Here is a 10,493-nt window from a genome sequence, read left to right on the forward strand (position 1 = left end):
TGTTTCCCCCTAACCCGTGGAAAATATAATCAAATGAAGTTTGCCATCAAAAATGCACTTTAGGCTAGCACCATTTATGTCATAATTACTTTGATGAAAATATACATCTTGATACTATTTTTCACAGCCTTTCTTTTTCCATGGTGATAACAGCAAATGAATTGTGAAGAACAGGAGGTGCATTTTGCTCTTGGTCCATCTAGACTTATGATACCTCCACTGAAATTGCTGGAGGGAGGGTCTGATTCTCCACTGCTTTGTAGCATGTGCTAGTACTAGTGCACAGAGTCTGTAAAACACCACCACATTGGAGGAGGAGCATTGTACATTCACTTTGCACTAGTGAAAATGACTAAACATGGAGCAAGACAATGGAGACTAGACCTTGGGTAGTTAGCCTTCGATTTCAGTAGGAGAGATTAGACTCCCCTGAACTAAAGTATGGTTTCTTCTAATTTACACTAGTATAAATGAGAGCAGAGAATGGTACTGGCACTTCTCTTGATGCATATGGCTTTTACACCATAGATCTAAAGGACATGGTCTAGGAATTATTTCTGAGAAGTGCGCTGGCCTGTGGTAGACAGGCCATTATACTGGATGTCCACAACGTAGGGTTGCCCATTTTGGTTGGCCATGTTCCTGGCGATATCATCCCATGACATAATCTTTAATTCCTGGAGACTCCACGACAATTCTGGAAGATTGGCAATCCTATAACAAAGTTCCTTTCTGCCCTTGGAATCTAGGCATTGCAAAAGTTAAGGGTAGACCTATCAGAGGAGATCCAGGGAGCAGTTACTCTCAGATAAACGTATGGAGAAACTGTTCCAACTTTGTTTTCCTGATGCAAAGAACCAAATTGATGATTTTTCCACAGCTCTTTGTTGTCTGCTGATGTCATACACCAGGCAGGCAAGACTAACGTTCAGTATTAGGGTCCAGAATAACAGTAGTGATGGGAGAGCTTCACTTCAGTTCCTGTGGAGGTAAACATCGTAGCCTCACACTGAAGAGAGAGAGTGGCAGTTCTGCTGAGAAATGCCACTGCTCTTGGTTCTGATTATCACTGAAAAGATTCACAAAGTAAATAAGCCTTTCCCTTCAATTAGCTCTAGTTATGAAAACCTCTCAAGTATGTGTCTCTTGTGTGTGGCAATTGAGGCTTTTACTCCAGCTTGTTCGTTGCAAGATCAGAAATATCATCTCTTATCAGATTAACAGGCACTTCAGAAACTTATTCCTCTTTCCATGGTTGGCTGCTAAGGGCCTGGTTCTCAGTCATAGGAAAGCCATTGTACACCACTCTGGCAGAGTGGAGGGGCATAAAATGAATGCAAACATTATTTTACCACTTTAAAGCTTCTCTTCTCTGGCAGAGTGGTGTAGGGTCGTTTTAAGGTTGCAGTTCTCAAACTTGGGGGGGGGGGGAGAGCATAAGAAGGCAAAGTGGAAAGCAGCAGTTGTTAGCCAAGCACCCAGCTTTGAAGGCAACACTGCCAGCAGCTGCAGTGCACAAGTAAAAGTGTTGTGGTCAAGCATTGTCACCCTTACTTCTTCACTGCTGCTGGCAGTGGCACTACCTTTACGTCTGACTGCTTGGAGAGCTACATATAATACACTCTGTTTAAATCAATACCTTCCTGTTTTTAATGTTTAGTGAGTTGCATGTTAATTTAAACAAAATTGGAATTATTGATGTGTGAAAAGGAGGCATGTAAACTACCAGAGAAGGAAAGCATGATCAAATAAGTCTAAGAACCACTGCTGTAGGGTAAACGAGAATTCAGGCTAAAAGTAGAGATGTTTGGGGATCTTCTATTGACATGTGATTGTTTAGGGTTTTCAGCCAGAAAATCCTGCTTTTTGCTAGAAAAAAAATCAGTTCTCCATTGGGAAATCAAAATGAAATATATTATTTGGGGTTTGATTGACATGAACTGAAATATTCTAGTTTGCAATGCCAACCCAATTTTCAAAAAGAAAAGGAGGAGGTCAATCTGCTATTAATCTGTGTTTGTCTGAACTGCAGCATTGTCTCTACAAAATTGTAATGCAAATGTCTCAGGCCAACTTTCTCCTCACTAGGAGTCCATCTCTCAGGATACAATGGCATCTCCAGCCCCATTGAACCTTAATGTCACATTGTGGAAGTCTTGTGATCAAGATGCATCCTGGGAGATGCAGTCTACTGGGAATCTCAACTCAACTCATAGAGAAGAATGGGAGCATGAGGAACCTAAACTACTCTCCAATGAGTGCAGGAGAAGCTCATCTAGGTACAGATTAATGTACTAAATCAATGTGAAGTATTTTAATTTTCTTAAATTAAATTAAGGAAAATCAGAGCAATTTCATTGTTATGCAATATGCCAAATGACATTTAATATTCCATGTTATGAAAGAAAATGATACTGACGTTTTCCTGGTTCAAATTTCAAATTATTGGCATTTCTTGTGGGACAGAAATTCTGATCCCGCCCTCCCCCGCAATCAGCTCTCTCCAACACGGTCTTTAGAGCACTGAAAATGTTCTTTCTTAACTCTTGCTTTCTCGTTATATGCAAGACAGCATATATACGCATTTTGCGACATCTACAAAAATCCGTTAAAGGAAATGGAATTACTACCAGATTTGAGCAGAGAACATACATTGCTGAAATAAGAAATTGAACTAGTTTCTGATACACTTGCTCAGATATAGTCACTTTTTAATTTACAATTTATTCTTTCACTTTAGTTTTCCTCCCTATATTTAGATCTCTTTATCCAATTAGTATAATATGCTATTAAAATACATTTAATTTCCATTTATGTAGTTTGCATTATAGTCACAAGATATTTGTTAAAATGTCTGTATTTCTTAGTCTAATCTACCTATGCATTTATACTACACTTCAGCCCTTCTACTTTGGAGAATTAGGCACTTTCAGAATCCCACTGGGAAGGCTGGCATAGATCAAGGAAATGAATTCAGGTACCCAAAATCCCAGACTAGTATTCAGACCGCTGGGCCATTCTTCCCCTCCTGTGGAAAAGTGGTGAAATTAAGTAGCTTTGAAGCCTAGAACACAGAATCCCAGCAGTAGTAGTGCAAACTTCCCACCTCTACCAGTATGTGTCATGGCTTATCATTGTCTTCTTTTAAGGGGCAGAATTCAACTGAATAACAAGATGGGAAGAGTTGATGAAAGACAAGAAGAAGTGGGAGAGGAGAAAAAAAATAGTGAAAGGTGTCAGAATAGTTTCCACTGTCAGCAAACCCACACCAAAGCTTTGAAAACTTTCTCGTCTCTGTATAGCATGTGAGAATTTCACTAATAGAGGCAGATTTAATCTGGCTGCTGTGCAAATGACAATGAATGAATGCATGTAGGGCCTTGAATCTGGCAGGCGTCCTGTTCATTGACTGCTGCTTGAATTTAATTACCTCTTTCATTTATGGGTTTGATCTGAAAGCAAATTACCCTGTTGTTGGTGGCATGTGAAATGGAAATTGGAGCTCAGTGGTTTATGTAATCAGTGCTCAAACTTTTCTGCTCTATATCCATTTATTTTAAACAAATCATGATCTAATCCTTTGGAGTGATAGCATCTTTCGCTCCTCTTCTGGCCTGATACAAGTGTAACTCTAGAGTAACTCCATTCTAGTCAATGGATTTGCACTGGTGAAAGAGCATTGCTAGTGAGATCACAATATAGTGCTTACCTCTAGTAAAAGAGCTTAGCATCATACAGGATCAGGTCCCATGCTAGTAAAACCTGAACAAGGAATGAAATGATTAGCATATAAAACCAAACCTCTTCCTGGGGCAAAACCAGATTTCATTTTTGCTATATCAATGCAACATAATTCCACTGAAGTATAATTCAGAGCATATCTTGGGCTCAGTTGTGATATTTATATCACAGTCCTCACTAGGGGCAGTTCAGAAATGCACAGCACCAGCAGGAAACTGAGGCGGAGAGGCAGAAACTCTCTGGGACTGCTACTTGTGCATGAGGGGTGATGAGCAATCTGCTGCATTCATTGACATGGAGCAGACTGTCCACCTCCTAATGCTTAGACACAAGCTGATGCCTAGGTGCTGGATCTAAGGGTGCCGGGGGTGCTGCCACAGGCCCCAGCTCAAAGTAAATGTGTTACATACAGGTTTTCATAGATGACTTGAGAGGTGCACTGCTCCCCCATGCGCCTGTCAAAATCTTAATTGATAAATGGGATGCCTCCTCATGTCCCCCTTCCTGTTCCTCTAGGTGGCCCTCCCTGCGCCCCCTCCTTCCACAGGCACCTATGCAGGTTTTACATTTTTGGGGCTCTCAGCACCTCTATTGTTAAAAAATTGTTCCAGCTCCCTTGGGCTAATGTGAGTACTGGGAAGACCTCATCTGTTTTCAGTGCCCTATGCCCTGTGAGACAACAGGACCAAGCAACCCTGGTAGTCCTCAGAGGGCAAGAACTACTATTGTGAGAGGGAGGCATCTGTGTGCATGAGTGAATAATTTATTTGAATTTAGCCAGGTTTTCTGGTCACAAATTGTTAATTAGGGACTTGGCTGCTTTTTTCATGTTTATTGTTCAAGCAAAATCATGCACAGAGTATGTTCCATGAATTATCACTGGATTGCTCATGAGCAGTTCATTCTCCATCTTCAGGTTTCAAGAGCTGAGCTGTGTTGAGGCAAGCTGATCCTGGATACATTGGGCAGGGGACATTATTTCTGTTCCTCAGCTGAATGAGCAGAACCTTTAGAATTTGATTGTGCAAATACTTGTATTTATGATTTCAAAACCTGCTTTCTGTGATTGTTCTCACCGGTTAACTTGACATTTGCTGTTTCCGTCAACAGTAAACTCACCTGTTTAGAATTTTGTGGAAAATAAAAGGTTTTTTTCTCTCTCTCTTGAACGCTTGTTCTTGAGAATCTTGATGAAGTACTTTTCTTTGTAGCCTGGTGGTATTTCCTTCAATACAGGTAACACAAGTATTTATGTACACTGTATCTAGGAGTAGCGTGGGCTGTGACTTGGGCAAGCTGCTTGCTCAGAGGGGCAGCTTTGCACTTAGATGCTCAGCCCAAGCTGTTGTCCATGCTACCCAGTTATTTGGCTATTTTCCAGAGCGCCAGCTCTTACAGAGCTAGAATGAGTCTCACACTGTTGAGAATTCTTCCAGAGGCAGAGTAAAACTCCCCAAAATTAAATGAACCCAATTGTCTCCGATCTTTCCTGACTGGGTTTAAAGGGAGAGCACAGATTAAATGCACTGAGCCAAATCCTCATTCTGTTCAATGTGGTGATTTACAACATATTCCTTTAGCATCGGGGTGGGGAACCTTTATTGGGTCAGGGGCTGCTGACCCACAGAAAAATCAGTCAGGGCCGCACACAAGTGAGAAGGACCCCTCCCCCCCCAAAAAACCCCCTCACTGACATAGACCTCAAATGAGCAGAAAGACACTCCCCACATTCCCCTCACACACCAGAGTCTAGGAAGGCCCAGGCTAATGGATTTTCTGTGCTCCAGCCCCACAGGGTGGGGAGGAAGCCGCAGGGGGGGCTGGAGTGCTAACAGGCTCTCCAATGCTGGGGACAGGCTCTGAGTCTTGGAGGCCGAACCCAGGCAAGCTGGGGGCCTGAGGTTTCCCAGCCCTGATTTAGCATGCTTCTTCTTAAAGCAAACAAATGGATTACAAAAACCTACAAAGCTCAGATTTTAAAAACACACTGAAGAGCCAAGGAGTAGCTGTAGTTTCACTAGAGAAGATGTGTGCATTTATAAAATAAATGTTTAAAGAAAAAGATATGGATGCATTTAGAAAAAACATGGTTGTCTTGATTACAGAGCTTCAAATATAACAGCCTCAACACCCCATCAACATAGATTTTCTGAAAACTTTCAAGAGAGGCTGAAGAAGACTGAATTATGCAAGTGTGGGTATGTATATGTTTATATACACACACACACTGTATATATACAAACTGACTTTTATATTTGTATATATTGTGTGTACATGTATGTGCCTTTAAATTATATACATATTAAATTATACATAATTTAAAGGCACATACATGTACACACAATATATACACATATAAAAGTCAGTTTGTGCTGGAAATGTGCATTCCAGTGCAGAATTTGGTCCTCCATATGCTCTCTTCTGAAATATTAAAAAAAAATCCTATGAAGATACTGCATTTATAACCACAGCAAACCTTTCCCATCTTAAAAGTCCTGTGTGTGTTTTGCAAACCCTCTTGGTTGTGTTGTTTAGAAAGGGAAACACCATTTAATCCATAACAATTAAGCTTTGTTTATATAGCTATCACAACTTTATATTGCACAACTCTTTTCTTCCCTAATTCTTTTTTTAAGCATGTCAGTAATAAGTGACAGTAATCCTTTGATCTGTTCTGAAACAGTACCCAAGCATGGGGATATGCAGCATTGTGCTATTGAGCATCTAATTTTTCAGATTGTGTAAAACTGAGGTGTTAGCAGTTTATAGAATAATAAAACCATGTTACTTTCCACAGAAGAATTCGTTACAGTGTTCTGAATAAATTCTACTTGCCTAAATTCTTCTGAATTAAGGTATTTGTAAGTCTCTGTCCTCGGATGCTGAGTATTGTCAGCCTGCACTCTTTTAAAGCTACTATGCTGAGCTCAGAGATGGCTGTATTTCATTGAGGGATGATCTGTTCCCTGTGAGTATGCTGCAGGTCTTGAACCTACTGTGTGTTCTGGTTTGAATCAAAAGTTTATTAGATCATTATAGTGGCTTTGCCACACCACTATAGTTAGATTGCAACACGACTTGAGTTTAAAAGCTGACCTTTCTAAGTCCTCTAAAATCAACATATTTGATGGGTTTCTTTGAAATCTGAGTGCCTCAGGAAGGTGCAAGATAGGGTTAGTAACCCAAATTTGGAGTTAGCGTCATATATGACTCCTTCCCCCGCCCCCTCCAAACGACATTTAAAATGTTTTTTAATGTTTGTTTGGTTTTGTTTGGCCTAGAGCTAGTGATCAACTTATTGATGTGATGTGGATCAAAAAGATCTCAAGTGTTTTTTTCTTTAACCCATAGTAATAGAATTTGTTGAGTAGTATGTTGAGTTTTAACTAAGGTGTTGCATAGTATCCACTAACTCTTTGCGGGATTCAAACTGAGAACAGAATTACAAAAACAAAGGTTTTTTTCACATTCTCGTTATGTGTCTGTTTTAAAGCTTGACTCTTGTAAGTTCTCTAGAAGCTGAGCAGTTAATAAAAGTGCTTTGAAATTTGGTGAGCCAGTGCCACATAGGATGCTTGCTATGGGGGGGAAGGATAGCTTAGTGGCCTGCACAGTGGCCTGTTAAACTGACAGGTATGAGCTCAAGCCTTGAGGGGGCCAGTCAGGGAGCTGGGGCAAATTCATTAGAGATGGTGCTGGGTCCTGCCCTGAGGACAGGGGACTGGACTTGATGATCTCTCAAGGTCCCTCTCTGTTCTACAAGATAGGTACAAAGACATTAATTATCTTACCCATTACAAAGATAGCTTCCCCGATTATCACCTCTAATATCATTAGCTCACAGACATTTACCTTCCCCCCGTTTACCATCCCCCTTCTGTTCTGAAATTTGATTTGTCCTTTTCACATGTGTTCATTTTTTTAATTGTATCCTTTGGTATATATGGTTGTGACAATTTTCTTCCACTGTTTGATCTGAGGAAGTGGGTCTGGCCCACGAAAGCTCATCTCCTAATAAACCATCTTGTTAGTCTTTAAAGTGCTACATAGTCCTGTTTTTTGTTCCAGCTACACCAGACTAACACAGCTACATTTCTATCTGCATACCTCCATGTTAGTGATCCAAATTTGGAGTCATTTGACTGAAGTCTTCATTAGTTACTTGCAGGTACTGCCCCAAAGTGGTTTCCTTCTATTGCTTTCATACTTTAGGCATGACACTCTCTAACTCTACAAGTGCAGCTGAACACTGTACCTGACTCTTGGGCACCCCAAACCCTGCCAGTGTACCCTGTCACCTTGCACTCCTGAACTCTCTGGGGGAAATGAGAAACATATGCTTCCTGGGTTGGGGAGTAATTGGGGGACAGGCAGAGGTGGGCTGATGGAGGCTATAGGGGAGAGGATGCTAAATGGGGAAAAGTGAGGGAGGCTTAGGGAGAGAGGAAGGAGTACAGTAGGAAGGGGGCCTGAGGAGAACAGAGACAACTGTCACTCTCACATTCTCTCCTCCCATGTGTGATCAGATTTGAATTACTCTTGCCTCTCTAAGGTGGCCAAAGGCCCTCACCACCATAATATGACCTGGGATATGGTGTCCTTGCCCACCACTGGGTGTCTGAGCCCCTCTTGTTGTCCCCCAGATCCTCACACATGTCCATCTATGGTAGTTGTCATACTCTCACATGAACCAAGTTTGAGAGGCTTGCGCTTTTGGGAGGGTCTGAGGCCCCCCCAGATTCCAGCTCACATGGGGGACAGGAAGGGGAAGTCCTACCCCTTTGTGTGGAGCACTGAGAACAGACTTACTTTATGCATGTCACGGGCTCTAAAGCACTTTAAACTGTACAGGACATGTGCTGTTTCTGGGAAATTGACTATGTGTGATTGTGTGTGTGTGTGTGTGCCAGTGTGAGCAGGTGCCATGTGCACCTCAATGCATTGCTTGAAAAGAATAGCGGGATGTGGCATGGACAACTATTTTTTTGTTCTCCTTTCAATGTATTCCTATGGGAGAAGGAATCTGTTATAAAAGGAGGCAAAGAATGTATACGTTTCAACAGTTGTTTAAAGGGTTGTTTGTTAATGGGATGCATTGGGGCATTGCTGAAAGAGGTCAGAGTTAAAGTTGCATGGGTAGTTTGAACTGTGCATTTCCTGGTTTTCAGACATTTATTTTTCTCAGTTTAGTGTTCTGCAAAAAGGTCAACATACCACCAAGCAGCCTTGACTCTCTTTTTTTATTTAGGGTTGTTGGTTTTTTTTTGTCTTTAAATAATCACCAGAGTTTGGGATGGAAGGGTGGATTGGACAAGAAATCTGTTTTGCTTTGCCTCTGTCATGGGTAAACAAGGGTTGTGTTAATTTAGGTTTTACAAAAAGCTCTTCAGTTACCTTGTTTTTACAGAACCAAGACAGAGGATGGTTCAGATCTTAGTTCAATTCTTTTTTAACTCTGAAATATCATCTTTATAGAAGATTAGTAAGGTTGAGTAAAGATTAAGATTGTTAAAGTTTTCATTTCTCTCTAGGGCTATGTCTAGACTGCAAGCCTCTTTCGAAAGAGCGCGTCTAGACTACACGCGGAACTTTCGAAAAAGCGGCTTGCTTTTTCGAAAGAAAGCACCCAGCGAGTCTGGATGCTCTCTTTTGAGGAAGCCCTATTTACATTCAAGAACGCCTTCTTTCGAAAGAGGAATTTTCGAAAGAAGGCGTTCTTCCTCGTAGAATTAGGTTTACCGCCATCAAAAGAAAAGCCGCGTTCTTTCGATTTAATTTCGAAAGAACGCGGCTTGAGTCTGGACGCAGGTGAAGTTTTTTCGAAAAAAGGCTACTTTTTTCGAAAAAACCCCTGAGTCTGGACACAGCCTAGTTAATGATCTGGATTGCTACATCAGGCATGACCATCACCCTCCCCCAAATTATGAGATTGTTTTAAATATATTTTTGTTCTTTTTATTAACATTCTAATTGACTCTTGAAGGCTCACATCTTCAATTTTCCATGGTCATTAAAGTTAGAAACATACCGTTTAAAAAAAAAAGGTGAGATTCTTATGTAATCATGTGCAGCTGGGTCTTTAAAAAACCTAGCAACTATGATTAAACTCACAATAAAGCTATGATTCAGCAACACTGATCATGGTAGTTTAAAAGCCCAAAACTAGGTATAGCGGGTGTGATGCAATTAGCTATGAAACTATGATTTTGCTTTTTGAACTTTGCCTCTTTTACATTTCTCAGCTGTTAATCATTTTGTGAGGCAGAGTTGATGCAACCTCCCTCAGATCAGAGATCCACACCCTGTGTTCTCTGCTGGAGGCTTTATATTTGTTCTTATTTGATTCAAATTGAAAATAATTCAGATTATGAGCATTTGGCTGCCCTATGGAGGAAAAAATAAACTAGGGCTTTTAACATTTATTTTGGTTTAGTAGTTGAATTATATTATTGCATACAGAGAATATTTGTTGATGTTATAAGAAAAATATGTATATTCAAATGAAACAGATCAAACAAAGCCCAGATTTAGATCTCAATGTATTCATCATGCCATGCAAATCAGATTTAATCTGCTGTTGGTCAGATCATAAATCAATGGGAGTTTTGCCAGAGTAAAGATTTCAGTGTAATTTGAAGTTAAATCTGTATATCACTCTTATTAAGGGCCAGACTTTCAACTAGACCCTAGCATGGCCTACATTTCTATTCCCATGAATTACCTGGCTCTTCCAAAACACTTCTCAATGGTAG

The sequence above is a fragment of the Pelodiscus sinensis genome, chromosome 1 (assembly GCF_049634645.1).
Source record: "Pelodiscus sinensis isolate JC-2024 chromosome 1, ASM4963464v1, whole genome shotgun sequence".
NCBI classification, from domain to species: Eukaryota; Metazoa; Chordata; order Testudines; family Trionychidae; genus Pelodiscus; species Pelodiscus sinensis.